Raw genomic sequence first — 19844 nt, 5'->3', positions numbered from 1 at the left:
TTGTTGAATGATACCTTTTTCTGTGATGACCAATACTGACGAGGCCTGAGAGGGGAGGACAAGGAGTGTGTTCTTGGCGCCTCCTTGCCGGTAGACCAGTCAGGGCCATACATTGAAGGAAAGGTTGATGGAAATGATGTCACCTTTCTATTGGACACTGGTGCTACCCGTTCTACTGTGAGAACAGCGGACGTTCCAAACCTACCCCTCTCGGGAGAAGCAATCCAAGTAGTGGTGTGTATCTAATCAATTGATTAGTAGCCCAGTTACCGAGCCCATGGAGATCACAATAGGGAATTTTAAAGAAATGCATAGATTTGTAGTGTGTGATACCAGTCCAGTAAACTTACTGGGACGTGATTTGTTGTGCAAAATGAACTGCACCATCTTTTGCACACCAAAAGGCGTCAAAATTCAAACCCCAGACGAGGATGGCATATATAAATTAATGTTAATCAGACCTGACTCAGAGATTAAACGAATGACTATACAAGACTTACACGAAGAACTCCAAAAGACAGTGAAATCAGAAGTATGGGACTTTACTGGGAAAGATGTAGGGTTAATGGCCAATGTAGACCCAATACAAATAGCCATGAAAGAAAATGCAGTTTACCCCAATACCAAGCCATACAAAATGAATGCCGAAGTGAGAGCAGGAGTTGCGATTGAAATACAAAAATTGCTAGAAGCAGACATCATACAAGAAGTAATGAGTAGCCCATGTAACTCACCCATAATTGGAATCAAGAAACCTAGTGGCAAGTACAGAGTAGTGCAGGACCTGAGAAAGGTAAACAAAATTGTGGTTCCTTGCTGTCCTATTGTTCCAAACCCAGCAGTGATCCTATATCAGATTCCCTGGGATGCTGAGTGGTTTACCGTGATAGATCTATGTCATGCTTTCTTTTCGATCCCATTGCATCCAGATAGCAAATTTCTTTTCTCATTTGCTTTCGACAGTCACGTGTATGTTTGGAATCAGGTCCCCCAAGGGTACACCGAAAGTCCCTCTATCTTTAATCAGATCCTGAAAAAGTGCCTTGAATCTTTAGTCTTACCTGGAAAGTCTGTATTGGTGCAATATATAGACGACCTTTTGGTAGCGTCTAAAAGTCATAGAGATTGTGTGATTGACACCATTGCCTTGCTGAATCACCTAGGCGAAAAGGGACATAAAGTGGCCCCTGAAAAATTGCAGTTCTGTTCAAAATCAGTGAAATATCTGGGGCACCAGATCGAAAAAGGCATCCGAAAAGTTACTTCAGAAAGAGTCAGGATAATTCAAAAGATGCAGTTACCCCGTACCCAGAAAGAGGTCAGAATGTTTCTTGGAGTGGTAGGTTATTGCAGGCAATGGATTGTGGGATTTGCAGTCCTAGCAAAGCCTTTGATAAAAATGACAAAGAAAGGAGTAAAGGACCCAGTGGAATGGGATGATGAAAGCTTAACAGCTTTCACTAAACTACGAGATTGTCTGTGTACAGCCCCTGCTTTAGGGATGCCTGACTATTCTAAGGAGTTTGCACTGTTCTGTGACACACGTGACAACTGTGCATTGTCAGTTTTAACTCGGGAGCATGGTTCGACTAGACGTCCGGTGGCATATTTCTCTGCCACCTTGGATCCAGTAGCTGCTGGACTACCCGGATGTCTGAAAGCAGTAGCTGCAACCTGCACAAGTTTAGAACAGAGTGAATCCATTGTAATGGGACATCCTGTAACTGTGTATGTTCCACATGCAGTTGTGATTTTGTTGACCCGAACGAAAACTCAGTATCTCACCCCTAGTCGGCTGACTAAATACGAGAGGATTCTCATGGGTGCTGCAAATGTGGTCATTACTCGGTGTAATATCCTGAACCCAGCCACCCTACTCCCTGACACCATGATTATGGAAGCCGAGGGAGAGGATGAGCATGACTGCATTGATCTGACAGAATTCAGTACCAAACCCCGCCCAGACATTAAGGACACACCTTTGCCTGTGGAAGACTTGGAGTTATTTGTGGATGGCTCATGTATGAGACACGAACTTGTAGGCCTAAGCGCTGCTTATGCTGTAGTCACTTTAAACAGCATTAAAGAAGCTTCCTGTTTATTTGGAGTGAAGTCTGCACAAGTAGCCGAATTAATTGCATTGATAAGAGCCTGTAAAATTGGGAAAAATCAAAGTATAACAGTGTATACTGACAGTCAGTACTGTTATGGGGTTGTGCACGACTTCGGCCAATTATGGCTACAAAGAGAATTTCTGACTTCATCAGGTACTCCCATTCGAAATGGAAGGGTTGTACAAGATTTACTGGAGGCAATCCAATTACCAAAAGAATTGGCAGTGGTCAAATGTGCTGCTCATAAAAAGGGCCTTGACGCTGTATCTTTGGGAAATAATTTTGCTGATGAAGTGGCAAGACAGTACGCTAGGGAACTCATGTCTGTAAATATTAAACTGGGAGGAACTGGAAACAGCTGCCAACTTATGATGTTTGAGGAAGTGCCGACCTGGGAAGAGGTGAGAGATTGGCAGCATGCTGTGCCTTTGAAAGAGAAAGAAAAGTGGAGAAAACTTGGTTGTCGACCGAGAAGTGAGGATGGTGTCATTGTGGGCCCAAATGGTATGCCTGTGTTGCCTAGACATCTGCTTGCCCCAATGGCCAGGTTGATACATGGAGATTCACACATGGGTAGGGATGCCATGGTCCTGGTTTTCCAACAAACATGGTATAATCCGAAGTTCAGGAGGGTAGCAGAGTCACTCTGCCAGAGGTGCTTATCATGTCAACATTTCAACGCTGGGAAAAGAACAGTGGTTGAATTAGGCAAGATTGGGAAATCAGGGGGTCCCTTTGTGAGAATACAGATTGACTTCATCACCATGCCTCGTGAGGGAAAAAGATATGTCCTTGTGATTGTCTGCCTGTTTTCAAAATGGGTGGAAGCCTACCCTACTAAACAAAGTGACGCCATAACGGTAGCCAAATTGTTACTACGAGAATTGATACCTAGGTTCGGGATTCCAGTTACTATTGAATCAGATAGAGGAAAACATTTTCAGAATGAGGTAATCGATCAGCTCTGTAAAGCATTCAAGATCACACAAAAACTGCACTGTGTATATCGTCCAGAGGCTTCTGGAGTAGTAGAGCAAATAAATGGCACTATAAATTCGATATTAGCAAAAATGTGTGATTCTACTGGCATGAACTGGATAAATGCATTGCCTCTTGTTCTGATGGGACTCAGAAGTATTCCAGACCGAAAGACAGGCCTGAGTCCTCACGAAATCCTGATGAGAAGAGTGATGAGACAAGCATGGGTACCAGGATACAAACTGTTAAACATTTCTGATGATTTGGTACTTGAGTACTGCAAGCAACTAGGTGACCAAGTGCGTTCTATCTCTCGCCAGATTGGGGAAGACGCCGTCGCCAATCCAACAACTCCAGTCCACAAATTGGTTCCTGGCGACTGGGTTAGAATCAAGAAACATACTCGTTCAAGTTGCCTTGCACCGAGGTGGGGAGAAAAACGCCAAATAATACTGGTGACCACGACAGCGGTGAAGTGTGCAGGAGTTCCCAAGTGGATCCATGCCAGCCATACAAAGAAGGTAATTCCAGACAAGGAACCTGGAGCTGAAGGTTGTCCTGCTGAGGGGTCTACAGACGTTGGTCCTGAAGTAGCTGATGACGAACAGCCGAGCACCAGCCAAGAGGATTGGATACCATTAATAGACTCAACTGAAGACCCAATCAGGACAAGAGAGCGAACCTACACAGATAGAGAGTGGGATAGAGAGGAAGAGACAGGCACAGGCGAAGACCCTCAGATAATTGAGATTCACGTCAAATCTGAGGAAGAAGAGGAAGGTCAGACAGGGACAGAGCAAGTGATTGACACACCTCCACAAACTCCTGAAGTCGAAAAGGGACAGTCTAGATCTAGTGAAAAGGTTCGAGCAGAAGAAAATCAAGAGATCGAAGTGCTTGAACAGGATCAGATAGAATTAGAAGAACGTGTTCAGGACACAGAATCAGAGACATTCAAAAGCCAGAACCAAAATTTACCTGAACCAGGCCAGCTTAGTAACCAGGCAGAAGAAATAGATACAAGACCTGGAACTAGTCAGACAGGAAGGGAAGAAAAGGAGACAGAAGTGCCACAAACAAACGAAAATAAAAGAGTGTTAGAAGAAAGCCAAATCACAGTGCCAGCTAAAAGACTTAAGAAAAAGAAAAATATTGAACCAGGATATATTAAGAAACTGAGACTGAGAATAAAAACAGTAGAAGAAAAACTTGCAGAAAGGAGGAAAAGTCCGCGAATAGCAGAACAAGCTGGAGAAAGCTCCAAAAGAAGAAGTGATCGAATAAAAAGACTGAACGAAAAATACCAAGATCCTGAATGGACTTACCTAATATTGGAGGAGTTTGAGGATCTTGATATAACTGACGAAAGTGACGGAGAACCGATTACTGATCAGTCTGCAGAGGAAGAAGACGAACTCACCTGAGGTTGCCCAGTGTGAGGTATCTGGGTAAAGTTACGAAGAGGGGTTGAAAACTTCTTCTGAGCAAATGTCTGATTCATACGTGAATGGAGGGCCTAGATGCAGTTGTTGTAAAACATGCTGCCAAGTATGTTTATGTAGTGTAGCTATAGTACTGATCCTTTGGATAGGACTAACTGTAACACTTCCTTCCCTGATAAGTAAAAACCCAAATTTGTACCCGAATAATAACTTACCTGACGATACTGTAGAAACACATACTAAGAATGCACCACGAAGAATAGACACCTTGGACAAACCCCTGAGCCTGAAACGGAGACAGTTAAATTTAGAAGCACCAGATGAGGATGAATTACACTTCAATAAGATTAAGAACAAGACGCATTTAAACGTTTTCGCGAACCTATTATTGCACTATGTAGAGACCATGGAAGTAGAAGACTGTTATGTCTGCATGAAGCTACCTACTTCTGTAGCTGAAGGCGTGACCTATCACCACTTGCCCTTAATCTATGGAATTTCCTGTAGCATACTGACTAGCTTATTTTACAAGAAAGGACCTTTACAGTATTCCTATTCAAACTATGATATGACGTTTTCACGACTTCCTGTTAGAAGAGACCTAAATCCTGTAAAGACGACCAGAAACATAGTAAAATCTATGGGTGATTATTTTCTAACTGTAGGAAAAATTAATATAGATGATGCACATAAAAACAACCTGACCTGTTCTTTACATGAAAAGGAAAAGGAATTCCTGGACATGGTAGAGAAGAGAAGAGAAGAGAGTTTTCAGAAGAAATCTAAAGACAAGAACCATAAAGTTCCTAAATGGGCTGAAAACATAGAAAGCACCTCAAATGGTGGAGCTGCTACTACTATGCTCCTGGACTTTGAAAAGAAGGGAAAGCTCTGTCTTAAAAGGGAAATGACTAGTTATTATAACAATGTTTTCATCGGTTCCAGTGAATGTGAACATGCTTATAAGGTAATTGGGGGTTGGGGTTTCAAAGATGGGACAGAGCCTGTGTTTCCTGGAATCTATTTTATTTGTGGGAACAAGGCTTACTTCAAACTGCTCGACCATTGGTACGGGAGTTGCTACTTTGGTATTGTCTTCCCAAAGATATACCATGTGGGAAAAATCACTGGAAGCAATGAAGAAACTAACCCATTAGTGCGCAATAGAAGAGAAACTGCTGGAGAGATGGTAGGAGATATTTTTAGCGCAATAATACCTGCAGTGGGAGTGGTTCTGAACTCAAACAAAATTTGCAAATTGTCATCAGTAGTAGATCGGTTATCTACCGACACTGCTGGGGGTTTCCTAATGGTCAGTACCGAAATGGTTGCGATCAGATCAATGGTTTTACAGAACAGACTTGCACTTGACACCTTATTAGCAAAAGAGGGCGGAGTCTGCATAATGTTGAAAACGCAACATTGTTGCACTTGCATACCTGACAAAAGTGTAGGCATTCAAAGGTATGTGAGGAATATTACAAATTTGGAAAAGGAACTTAAACCACTGGAGGTTGACAGTGCCTGGAAAAGACTCACTGATGGTCTCGCTGCTGTAGGTCATTGGTTTGCCCAATTAGGTAGAGGGTTGTTGTTTACGGTACTGATGCCAATTGCCATAATAGGTTTCATCCTATTCCTCATATTTGTCTGTTGTAAATGTCGTAAGCACACCAAAAGATACACTGTAAATAAGAGAGGTGTGAAACGAAGTGTGGATGAACTTGAATTGGAAGAACTGAATAATCAAATTTACAAAAGGGTGAAAAATTCTCACCCTAACAAAGATGTGAAAGAGAAACTGAATCGAATGCTGGAAGAAATAGAAATGAATAAAGTGTGAAAGAAAGTTGGCATCTGTTTCCATTAGTTTGTGATGATAGTAAATATCATCAAAGAGGGGATTGATGAAGCAAGATTTCGCATATTACGCGACTTGCTGAAATCAAGAACCTCGAATCATTTATAACACTGTAATCCAATTGTACGTCCTACTAAATTTCCTTTATTTTGATATACATGTATCTTAGTGATGCTTGCCTATGTGTTCCACTAATACGATTAATCATTGTTTTAAAAATGGCCGCTGCTTGGGAATTTACTACTGCGCATGCGTTAGTCACACTCACGTGACGTGACGTAGTCGCAGTGGGAAAATGTGCGCATGCGTATTTGCCTTTAATATGGCCGTCTGTATACTCACATGGTGAAGCTTGCGCAGATGCTCTCGTGTTATTGTCTGTTGCGCTAACCCGTACTTGCATAGTGTATTTTTATAAGTAAGAAATATAAAGTAGTTACTCATGGTATATGGTACATTCATTTATTTCTATGTTTAATTTGTTCTCGCTTACTTTTTCATGTATCCACGGCATGGAGGGTTGATGGGATGCTTGGAGTCCATTTTGAAGTGCAGTACTGCGCAGGACCAGAAGAGGCAAAGTGGCATTGAAAAAGGGCCAAGTGAAAGACTCTGCCAAGATGCGCCTGGGAAGATGCACCTTCACCCAGCCAGAGCAACTAAAATGTCCTACAGTGGATACATTTGTATATTCTCTATTGTATTCTGTCAAATCTCTGATGGGAACCCCAAGCCTGCTAGGCGGTGCCATAAAATGTTAATGTGGGCTTGTAAAAGTTTGTTCTGATTGGTGTGCTGACCTATCCTACTTGGGGACCAATCGAAATTGGGAATTCTGACACTTTGCAACATTGGGGGGTGGTACACTGACCCGAAAACAGTATAACTAGCCTATGTTTAGCTAGAGAATTTGTCCGACTTGTCTGAATAGCTGACCTGTCACTGACCCAACGCACTCAATAGGTGACTGATACAGAGGTGCTGCGGAGCACTCTGTCCGAAATTGACCATAGATTTTTAAAGGTTTTACTAAACCTTAAGTGCTGGCGGAGCATTTTGCTGGGGAGTTCGCTAACCCAATCGGGGTTCTGACTGATAGCTGCAGAGAGGGTGGAGCGCAGGCGTTGCTTCCGAACTGCGGGTGCTGGTCGTGCCTTGGTGGTCCTGTCCTGATCCTATTCTGGTTTTCCTGTCCTGTCCTGGGGTGTCCAATCTGCACCTGCTGTCCCATAGATGCCTGTCCTTCCTTGGGGTATTTCCTGTCCTTGACTGATCCGTGGCCAGGGTTGGTCTGCACACCTTTCTAGGTAAATATAGTGCGAAAACTCTTCACTGCATCTTCTATTTTTTCTGTCTTTGCTTCAATAAAGACATTCCTTTGCATATGTTAATTTTCCATGCTTTCCGCAACCTACTATAAAGTCATTCAGTATATTTTCCTTAGCATGTCCCTATGTTTCCCTACCTTTTAGAACACATTCTCTCCATACTGTTTATGAAACATAACTGTGGTGTATAAAAACTTCTCCTAAATCTGATTTCGCGTTAAGATACTAGAACTATAGTGTTCCAATTTTCCCCTCCTATAGATGTATAGGATTAACTTTCTGGTAGACTCATAAATGGTAGCCCTAGTATACTTACTTTACGGATATGTGATTTTCGTTATCTTAATCATTGATTGCCTATTAACTGTGAATTTGATCCTATCTGAATTAGAAAACTAGATAAAGCTTTTTAAAACTTCCCGGTAGTCTGTGGTCATTTGAGGAATACAAATGAAGTAAATTTGGTATTGTATTTTGCCTGCCTTTCTTTTACAGCTAGCTCCCTGATCCATTGTGGATCTTAGGTACCTGCAACGGTGGATTGGTAAGTCAGGTACAATAGAAATAAATAGGTAGGAACCAGGGTTACTGGTAGTAGAGTTGTTAGGTCACCCGATTAATGTATATGATAAATTGGAAATTTATGGGCCTGGTACGTGTATGGTGAAATTGTTGGCCGGGTGACCTGCGATCTCTATCAGTACCACCTAGTCTAATCTTGTAAACTCCCATAAGGCTGGCCCTCTTACGTGTGTTGTTACTCGGGAGGCTTTAATTACAGCCTACGAGCACTATTTCCTTTAATTAATTTTACCTGCCTGCTGTTGCAGGCAAGATACGTTCTCTCCTAATGCTTTCTTTTATTTATAGCAAGGCACTACTCTTATTTATTCACTTTTAATTGAGGCTGTGCCCCTTTCTTTAGATTATCCGCGTCTAAAGAAAGGGACGCGCCCGCCATTAAAGTGAACCCGCGGCATGGGGCGCTTTTACCAAAAAGTACATTTGCTTTTCAACTCGACAAACAAATGCTTTTTTTTTTTAAGTACCCCGTACTGCGCTTTCACTTTAATGGCGGCCGCGCCCCTTTCTTTAGACGCAACTCATTTAAAGAAGGTGGTGCAGCCTCTATTAACGTGAAAGTGCGACGTGGGCACATGTAAACAACAAAAAGTATTTGCAATGCAGTAGGTCTTGCATTTGCGAGAATTTAAGCTGTTGCCATTTACAATGCCAATAGCTCAAACTCTCGTAAATGCGAGACCTATTGCATTACAAATGCTTGTTTGTCTTTGCAGTGCACAGCACGTGAGCACCATTCCATCCTACTCTGCCCATGAAGAAATGCATGGTCACGAGCCTCAAAGTGTGCACCTCTCAGGACCAATGTGCAATAGTAAGTGCATCCTAAACAGAAGTGAGGAAAAGAAAGGAATGGCTGGTATAGAGGTAGCAAGACAGCATACTAGAGAGAGTAGCAAGTTAGAGATAGAGATAGAGGTAGAGACAGAGATGAGGCAGAGAAATATGTTAAGAGAAAGGCTTAGGTGAGATAGCGAGGGTAGTTTGAAATGAAAAAAGAGGTGCAGAGACAGATAAGAGAAGAGGTAATGATAGCGAAAATATGTAGAGGTAGGGTGAACGAAGTAAGATAGGGAGAGTGTGTGAGTTAGAAGAGGTGAGGATAAAGACATGAGACAGAAAATTCTTTTTTACCTGCCATCACCTGCCTGAGAGTGCAAGGGGCAGCCAAAGTGTATGCCCAGCTGTAAAAAAAAAAAAAGGTTTTATGAACACTATTGTGCAGGAATTGGAAGTATTTTGCTCACTTTACCTTTGGCCTTCTTGGAAGGTGAAGGCCCTGGCCAATTGCTCAATTCCCTCGTGCCATAAAATGCCTCAGACTTGATGTCCAGGAAGCTGCTTAATTTAGCTGCATCACCAAACTGTTGACCAAAACATTTCTACCATCTTTTCTGATTTGTCCTTCATTAATGGAAGCCAAAGTTTCTTGATGCCATTGCATGGACACCGCAGCAAATGCTGAGGTTTTGAACCCACCGCCAGTCAGGAAATGAACCATCAACCACTGGCAACCATGGAACAGCCACAAACAGTCCCATCCATACTTGCTGTTTAAAGTGACCAATAATTCAACATCAGCCAAGTTTCCAGTACTTTACTTTGGTCAGTGACCATAAAAGCAGTACCAAATAGAAAGCACATAGTGATATTAATCAAGTAAATAAAAGATAAACATTTTCCAGGTAAAAGGACCGCAATGTAAAATCAGTCATTATCTTGAATACACAGCGATAAAAAATGGAGGCAGAAGATATCTCCAGGAAGACCTCTTCTGGGCTATCATGGGACTACTTGGGTGAAGTATCCCCTAAAAATACTGTTGTATGTCTGGTGAGAAGTGGTGACGTAGAGTTCACCATCAGGTAACCTTGTCACTAGATTAAGTGCAAACGTTGCTATTCTTGAACCTTGGAATTCCCAACAACTTCATTTCCAACCATTCTCTCTTGCTGCTCTTGTTTTCCGCTTTAGGTGCCCGTATATAGGTTTTCCTGAAACATGTCCTTAATAGGCACAATTCGTATTGCCCTTATATAGGCATAAGATCCCAGTCCTTATTTAGGCATTAGCCATGCTATCCAAATACAGGCATGGTTACCTACATCCGTCCACCCCAACGTCACAATGAGTTCTTAGAAACCAGACCCTTAAGCTCTTGGGGGTTTCCCCTAGCACAGGATTATTGATTTCTCCAAGAACTCATTTATTATGCATCAACTGCTATTCCTTAAAGGTTCATTCCTGACGTCTTCCTCTTCCCGACTTTACGTCAATGCTAACATTCCAAGGTATAGTACAGTGGAGTAGCAAATATCCAAGGGGCATGACTCGTTGAAACACAGCTTTCTCTGACGCAACGTGCTATGCAGGATTGCAAAGATGAATGCACGTTTTTAACTATGTGTATTTTATCAAAGCAGTGTATCATATTGCAGATGTTCCACAGTTATGGTGTTTTCTGGATATTTGTAAACTTGACTTTTATGGTTTTTTACAAAAGCCGAATAAAGTATTGTTGTTGTTGAATACAGATTAGGGGCAGAATCTCTTCCATGATGTCCCTCCTTATGTATCTGCTACTGGACCTATGCAGATCATTTAAACCTTCCTGTTTAGAATCAGAGAAGTATTGTGAGAGAGTGCCTGTGCTTCACAGAGTTATTTAGGATTTTCCTAAACTTAACCCTTTTGTACAATCTCCTCAATCTCAGTGTTCTCAAGAAGCCTCATTCTTTGGTCTCCTAGAAAGTCAGCATGCTTCCTACTCTGCTTGTGCTTGCAAGGGTCACAGGTTGCAATGACAATTTGCCTTCTTAGCCTGGTACTACTTTGTTTTAGATCTGCTGTGTGAAATGTCGGAATGCACCATAGAAGTGTACACCACAACCAGAGTCTAATATATCGACCTAAATACACATCCCTCCATCTACTTCCTCCCTTCCGCCACCCCATCTCTCCCCTGGATATATAGAAAGGTCAGCAGCTTAAGAAGTTTGTGATGAACTTCCACACTCCACTACCGAGAAAAAAGACACATATTTAGTATGTCTGCTCTCGCTCTTTGTCTCACTCCCCATCAATGCACTCTGTAGGTGCCAGTCCTTTTCTTCAAGCCTCGTGGCAGCTAGCATTTACTTTGCTATAATTTTGGTGGTCACAGATGTTTGAAATGAAATTAAATGAAAATAGGTATTTATAAATCGCATGGCTACTCACATAGAGTGTCTCGGCGCTTAAACCACCAGAAACCGCAACAAGAGGAACTCAACCTTGCCTACCAGAGTGCTATTGCTGAAACAACCACGTTTTTAGTTGTCTCCTAAAAAGCAGCAAGTTCTGGACCTGTCCGAGATGTAATGGCAAGTCATTCCACAGACGTACTGCTAAAACCGGAAAGGAGCATCCCCCTGCCCGAGAACGGGCAAACTTGGGGTGAGCATGAGGGATTGCCCTGAGGACCTCAGGGACCATTGGGGCTTGTAATGTTGGATCCTCCTTCTCAGATAAACAGCACCAGTACCATGGAATGCTCGATAGGCCAGGGCAAGTGCCTTAAACTGGATCCTCTTTCTGACCGGGAGACAGTGCAGTGCCTTCAGGTGAGGTGTCATATGTGTTCTGGGATTCACCATAAGAATAGCTCTGGCTGTGGCGTTCTGAACAACCTGCAGCTGATTAAGTATATATTCCGGTAAGCCCACGTATAGGACATTAACATAGTTCAACCTGGATGAAATTAAGGTTTGCACTACGGTTTTACGGTATTCAACCGGAAGCAGAGGAAGAACTTTTTTTAGCAGACCAAAACATGTGCCAGCAATATTTTGAATTTGAGTATTCATTGCTAAATTAGCATCCAATATAACTCCCAAGTTCTTTACCGAACTAACTGGAGCAGAGGGAGCAGACATGTCCCGGGGCCACCATTGGCTCCACTTCTCACCTGGAGGACAGCCCAAAAAGATGATTTAGGATTTTTCTGGATTGCACTTTAGTTGGTTGAATCGCATCCAAGAAAAGACCTCTGACAAACATCTGTTAATCTCACTCCCTCTGAAGTTCATCCCATATGTCGCACGTGAACAGCAGTTGCTTAACATCTGCGTAAGAAATAATCTTCGCAACGTACCACTGATGTTTGAGGTGATTGGGCTCCTCTGCTCAGAAAATGGTTATCCAAAACACCCTTTGTCAGTTAATCTCACTCCCTCTGAAGTTCGTCCCTTTGTCTCACGTGAACAGCAGTTGCTTAACATCTGCGTAAGAAATAATCTTCGCAACGTACCACTGATGTTTGAGGTGATTGGGCTCCTCTGCTCAGAAAATGGTTATCCAAAACACCATTTGTCAACTTCACTCTCCGGATAGCTAAGACGTGATATAGTAGAGTATGGCACATTAATCATCCAAAATAAAGATACATCTCTAGTTAAAATGTTCTTTTAGAAAGCACAGACACAAGTACACTGAAATCATTTAATGTTAAAGTCTATAGCTAATGTCAGCTTGTGATGAGAGCTCCAGAAGTCTTTGAAACAGTTCCAATAGCAAATCTCAGTCTTTCACAAAGGGGAAGTCCTATAAATGAATAAAAGGCCATATGGGAGTATGTCCTCTGGATACCTACCTACAACACTGCACTAAATCATAGTGCGACTAACCAACAAAATTTTAAAATACCTTGTTGGAAACTTCTACACCTAAATTACACTTTGCTATAGTGACACTAACCCCAGACTATGCAGCATCCTATACACACTACGCTTAATTGGTAAAAGAATAATTGCCTAGGTCTAAAGTATTTTTCAGAAGCCATGGGTGGCGCTCCCAAATTTTGGGGGTGCCAGATGCCAAGGCAGCCTAGTCTTAACCACACCCCTGGTCTCTTTCATCATCCACCATATACTCTGTCCTTTTATCTCACTCCCGTGGGTTCTTATTTATCCCTAACTTCTCCTTTCATCAACATATTGCTATCTTTCTCTTCCTTCTTATTTCCATTCTTTTCTGCCTATTCCTCTCTTTTCTTCTGGGTCAAAGGTTGATGATAAAACAAATAAGTTTTGGTCCCCAAAAATGAGCGCTGGGAGGTCCCACCTGGAACCACTGGCTCAAATTAACCACCGCCAAACCACTGAATGACACTATACTGTATCCTTGGGCATCAAACAAACACCATTCACCATAGGGATACTAACATGTTCCATTGACTGTCCTCAGGACACTAACGTACCCCACTGCACCCACAGTACTGACAATAAACAACAACTCTGCACTGTGATGTATGGCTACTGACCTACCACACTACTTTGCTACCCTTGGGAACCAGCTTATGACACTGCATTGCATTCCAAGGACACTAACCCATCACTATGCTCTGTATCAAAGAGACACTAAACTACTACACAGTAATGCATCCCATAATCACCGTACCATATTGTTCTCTAGGAACACCATCCTATCACAGTGTTTCCTAGTCAACCAATCCACCACTCCAGACTGGATCATACCACTCAAGACTGGATCATACCACTCCAGACTGGATCCTAGGAACATTAACCTCCCTCAATACATCATAGGAATACTAGTCCCCCACACCTCACATAAATGCATCTTATGGACACTAACCCAGGATCTCCAGACATTAATCAACAACCATGCATTGCACCCTAGGTCAAAACACTACATTGCATCTTACTGGTGCTTACTTATCTATCCCACTACCCTGCACCCTGTGAGCACTGTGCATTTAGCTGGGTCTGGTGGCTCAGTGGACTAATGCGTCCACTGCAGGGGCCTGTGTTCGATCTCATGGTCACAGGTTCAAATCTCGGCTTGTCCGCTCAGCTTTTTATCCATCTGAGGTCGATAAAATAAGTACCATTGATTTGGATAACAATAAACATCTGTTATTCAGGTCCAAGATGCCTACGGGTGAACGTGCGCTACAAATGCACATTATGTTAAAACAACTTAGTTAATTTTCTTAAAAATTAGGAGGGTCATCGGGGCGTGGCCTGCAGCCGTGCAAGATGGCCGCAGTCTAAAGGGACTCCGAGGGTGAGACTGTCTCCCCAATAATCCGACTATTTATCCGTCCTTAAAATCATACCCAGAGGCTATATATGCATGGCGGAGGAGGAGCGGAACGAAACAGGCCGACACTAATGATTCTCCATGGTCGGCTGCGCAATTTATTGATGGCGGAAGACTGAGGCCTGGTCGAGTGGTGGGAGCCGGGGGCTCAATTTTGGTGGCTGGCCCGCGCGACTGGAGAGCGGTCTGTTGTGGCGGCCGCGGAGGAGACTGCGCCCCTTGGCAATAAGTGCGAGTGAGAGCAGAACTGATGGCCGATGCCCGTGACGGCAGCAGAGGTGAGGTGAAGCCCTCCCGGGGAGCCGTGCACTGTGGACAGGGTCGGAAGCGGAGGCCTGTCAGGTGACGTGTCCGGAGGCTGACGCCTTGAAGTCACGAGCCCTGAAGTAGTACCCTGGGCAGCTATACTGTGGGCCGCGCTGGGGCATAGGTGGCGGCCCCCTGATGGGCATTGACTAAGCGGGTACAGGAACACTTGACCCGGGCGGCCCGGAGCCTCACTGGTGGGAGCCGGGGGCTCAATTTTGGTAACCAACCAGCAAGACTGAAGCGCAGACTATCTTGGAGGCTGCGAGGAGAAGGCACCTCTCTGCAGGGAGGGCAGGATCGATCGGAGGAGGCGGCGGCGCTGACAGCCTGGAGCGGAGATGAAGTGTGGCACTCACGGGGAGCCGTGGGCTGAGAGCCGAGTCGAGCGCGGAGGCCTGTCTGGTACCGGGTAGAGAGGCTTGCGACATGAACTGAGCAGGCCCTGTGGCATATTATCGTGTGGCTCTACTGGGGACAGTACCAGGACGTAAGCGGCGGCCCCCTGGTGAGGCCTTGAACAATCGCCCTACTGTAAGTACTCTATCTTTGGAACACGGACGTAGGTACCAGGAGGCAGTGCGGGGCGCAAGGGTTGCGAGGTGCGGCACTTAACGGTGGGCATGAGAGTCTCTTGCACCCAGTAATACATCAGGTGAACTCTGGCGGGGAGGCACAACCCAGGTGAAAGTCGCAGTGGGCAGGACTGAGTGACCTATTGCGAATTCTGAAGTGAGCAGATAACGGCTGGAATTGGCGGAGGCACAAGTAAGATACCTCCCAGGGCGGTGTTGATCTGCAGCAGGTCCCAGAGTTACACATCACAGCGGCGGTGCAACGCGTGTGGGGCCACTGCGTAGGTGGCAGCCAGTGGCCCTCCGGGCATAAGCTATCACATACTCTGGGCAGGTGTGAAGTCGTGTAAGGGCGCGCCTCGCAGTAAACTAAGAGTGGAAGGGGATCCCGCACAACCCAGCAGGGGAAGCTGGACAAGTTCGCCTACACTAAAGATTTTCCGCCAGTGCCAGAACGGAAAGGTCAAGCAGATAAGGGAGTGGAGGAAGCGGGTGCGCCTAAAGTAACACTGGAGGACATTATGGCGGCCCTCAATATTGTACAGAGGACGGTGGGCTCCATTTCAGCAGACGTAACGTTCCTACGGGCGAATTTCCCAAAAATGTCCGCCAGGGTCACGGAGATGGAACAGGCGACAACATCACTCACTAAAGACCCTACAATTTTGATTAAGAAGGTAGCGCAATTGGATGCCGATAATAAGCGAATAGCAGCAAAACCAGATAACCAAGAAGGGCGATCTCGCCGGAATTATGTGCGAATTACGGGGATTCCCGAGAAGGAAGGGGGCCCCGCCATGGACCTATACATTGAGGACTTAATAAAAACAAGACTACAGCCTAAGGGTCTTTCTAACTACTTTTCAGTAGAACGCGCGCATAGGGTGCCAGGTGGCAGGCCTAAGCCCGGTGCCCCCCCCAAGACCGGTGCTGACCCGCATCTTCAACTTCCGTGACAGAGACGCCATTCTTCAAACGGCCCGAGTGGCGCCGCCCATCCGAGTACAAAATTCTGTGATCTCCTTCTTCCCGGACTATACGGCGGCAGTCTCGGCACACCACAGGAGCTCTTTGGAGGTCAAAAAGGCGCTGAGGGTCCGCGAGCTAGCATACTCAATGCTCTTCCCGGCAAAGTTACGAGTGGTAGCAGACAATAAGACTTGGTTCTTTGAAACACCGGACGAGGCGCACGACTGGCTAGAAGGTTGGCCACAGGTGGAGAAGCCTTGACGAGAACAAAGGAGGCGCCGCCGTCTTGGGAGGGAGGACGATATTGCAGACACTGTGCAAGAAGAGGGCGAGGATGACCAATTGCGCCAGGATTCCGGAGAATGAGACCTTGTGTGACTTCACACCACCATGTGACGAAGATATAGACTGATGTAGATTCTGGCCCTCCTCGGTAATATATCAACGATGGAGCTATCGCTGAATAAGGACTCTGGGGCGTGGGGAAGATGTGGTCTTCCTTGGACTTCTCGCTCCCAAACGTGCAAGTAATGGTTAAGGGATTGGGTTTTAAGCACTCTGCTGAGATGGGGAGGCGAGCAGTTCTGGGTCCGCATGGCAGGGAGGCAGGGAGGGGGGTGGGGAGGAAGGGTTTGTTTCAAGTTTTTTCACAAGATGGTTATTAGATGATTATGTACACTGTTAGTTATGCAGTCATAGCACGCACTGAGGAACGCTCTCAATCTATCCTGGAACATCTCAATTGTTTTCACGGTCATTTCGGGCATGAAACAGAAAGGCGCAGCGCAGGTTGAATCAACTGTAGATCCTAGTATTATGGTGCCCACTCTCTCCCTACTCACATGGAACTTACGGGGTCTTGGTGATAAGATTAAACGTGGCTTAGTTCTACAATGCATTAAAAGGGGTGGCCCGGCAGTAGTGTTCCTGCAAGAGGCACATCTTACTGGCACGTCAAGTAAAGCGATGGACAGATGGGGATACAAAATGGTGGCTCATTCGGAATTCATGTCAGGGTCCAGGGTGGTGGGCATACTGCTGAAGAAACAATTCCCATTTATAATACATGATGTTAGGTCTGATGGCTCGGGGAGATTTGCCGCCATAATTACGCAGTGGGAGGGTCGACCCCTAAACATAGTGTCTGTTTACATCCCCCCAGCGTTGCACGCAGTGGCCTTACCAGACCTCAGTGAGTTCTTGCTCGGACTGCCAGAGGGGGAGCTCATTATTGGAGGGGATTTTAATGCAACTCTGAATGAAACCTTAGATAGATTCCCTATCAGGACTGGTGCATCGGAAGGGTCACGCCTGGTGAGCTTTCTGGATGCCATGGGCCTTATAGATATGTGGAGAAGACACCACCCAACAGAACGACAATTCACGTATCACTCCGGGGTCCACAATAGTCTGACAAGCATAGATTATCAATCAATCAATCAATCATGCCATTTGTATAGCGCACTACTCACCCGGGAGGGTCTCAAGGCGCTTGGGGGGGAGGGGTATGCTACTGCTCGAACAGCCAGGTCTTGAGTTGTTTCCTGAAGGCGAGATGGTCCTGGGTCAGCCGAAGGTGGATGGGGAGGGAGTTCCAAGTCTTAGCAGCTAGGTAAGAGAAGGATCTTCCTCCGGCGGTGGCTCTTCGGATGCGTGGTACGGCTGCGAGGGCGAGGCTGGTGGACCGTAGCTGGCGGGTGGGCGTGTAGAAGGTCAGGCGGTCGTTGAGGTACTTGGGGCCCAGGTCGTGGAGAGACTTGTGTGCGTGGGTGAGGAGCCGGAACGTGATCCTCTTGTCGACGGGGAGCCAGTGCAGGTTCCTCAGGTGGCTGGAGATGTGGCTGCGTCGGGGGACATCCAGGATGAGTCGCGGAGGCGTTCTGGATGCGCTGGAGCTTTTTCTGTAGCTTGGCTGTGGTTCCGGTGTAGAGGGCGTTTCCGTAGTCCAGTCGGCTGGTGACGAGTGCCTGGGTGACAGTCTTCCTGGTCTCGGTCGGGATCCAGCGGAAGATCTTGCGAAGCATACGCAGGGTGTTGAAGCACGATGAGGAGACGGCGTTGACTTGTCTGGTCATCGAGAGGGAGGGGTCCAGGATGAAGCCCAGGTTGCGTGCGTGGTCGGTTGGCTTGGGTGCGGTGCCCAGGGCTGGGGGCCACTAGGAGTCGTCCCAGGCGGAGGGCGAAGATCCCAGGATGAGGACTTCGTCTTGTCCGAGTTCAGTTTCAGGTGGCTGTCCTTCATCCACTCGGCGACGTCTTTCATCCCTTCGTGTAGGCAGGTTCTGGCGGTGTCGGGGTCTCTGGTGAGGGAGAGGATCAGCTGGGTGTCGTCGGCGTAAGAGATGATGTTGAGGTTGTGCTGGCGTGCGATGGCTGCGAGAGGTTTCATGTAGATGTTGAAGAGGGTGGGGCTGAGTGAAGATCCTTGCGGGACGCCGCAGATGACTTTCTTGGGTTCGCTGGGTAGCCTTAAAAATGTAGAGACTATAGAAATCAGGCCCAAGGGTATATGCGACCATTCCCCAATATTGCTTAGGTACACCTACCACCAACAGAAGAGGCGCCGGATACGCCCGGGTTATTTGCAAGTCGCGAAAATTAGAAGGGCGCTAAAAAAGGAACAGACGAGAACTTTCAAGAAAATATGGGTTCCGTTACCTCACCGACCACCCTCTGGGAGGCGTTTAAGACAGTTATCAGGGGTCAAGCCTTTGCCTCTATTACGGCACATAAAAGGGAGGGGCAGCTAGAACTGCAGAATCTAGAATCCGAATTGCACACTGCAGAAGCCCAACTCGCTAATGAACCCACCCCTGACACATCCCACAACCTCCCACTGAAGCAGCAGCGACACAAAGAACACCTCACAGCATTGACCAGACGACAGCTACAGGCAACGCAACACAAAGTATACGACATCGGCGATAAAGCCGGGAAGTTATTGGCGTGGCTAGATAGAAGAGAAAAAAGTGATAGGTGGATTGCGCAGCTCTGCACAGAACGGGGGCGGGTCACAACTGACCCACACACAATAGTAGGCACACTGGCGCGACACTTTCAAACCATTTACTCGTCATATTCGGAGATGTCCATAGAGGAGGCGCTAACTTATGTACAAGACCTCAACATGCCCAAACTAACTCCGGAAGCGGCAAAAGAAGTGGAGAGTGATCTAACGGTCGACGAGCTGCAATTGGCCATCGGAGCGCTGCAGTCGGGCAAAGCTGTAGGTCCGAACGGCTTACCGGTTGAGTTTTATAAAAAAAACTGCAGAATCGGCTACACTTCACTCATTAAATATGTTTGTCGATAGTCTGAAGGTGGGCGAACTCCCACCCTACCAACGCACGGCCACAATAGTGGCTATTTTAAAACCTGGGAAGCCTGTGGATAGGTGTACCTCGTACCGGCCTATCTCCCTGATAAATGCAGATGCCAAAATCCTAGCAAAATTGTTCGCAGGTCGTCTCACACAGCACTTGTCAGCACTCATACACCCAGACCAATCGGGCTTCATGCCAGGCAGAAGCACGGCCCTTAATCTGAGGAGACTCCATGGGGTACTTTCTCGCGCGGTCTATGTGGAGGAG

The sequence above is a fragment of the Lissotriton helveticus genome, chromosome 9, assembly GCF_964261635.1.
Source record: "Lissotriton helveticus chromosome 9, aLisHel1.1, whole genome shotgun sequence".
In the NCBI taxonomy this organism is placed as follows: domain Eukaryota; kingdom Metazoa; phylum Chordata; class Amphibia; order Caudata; family Salamandridae; genus Lissotriton; species Lissotriton helveticus.
Note: the sequence above shows the minus strand (reverse complement) of the source record.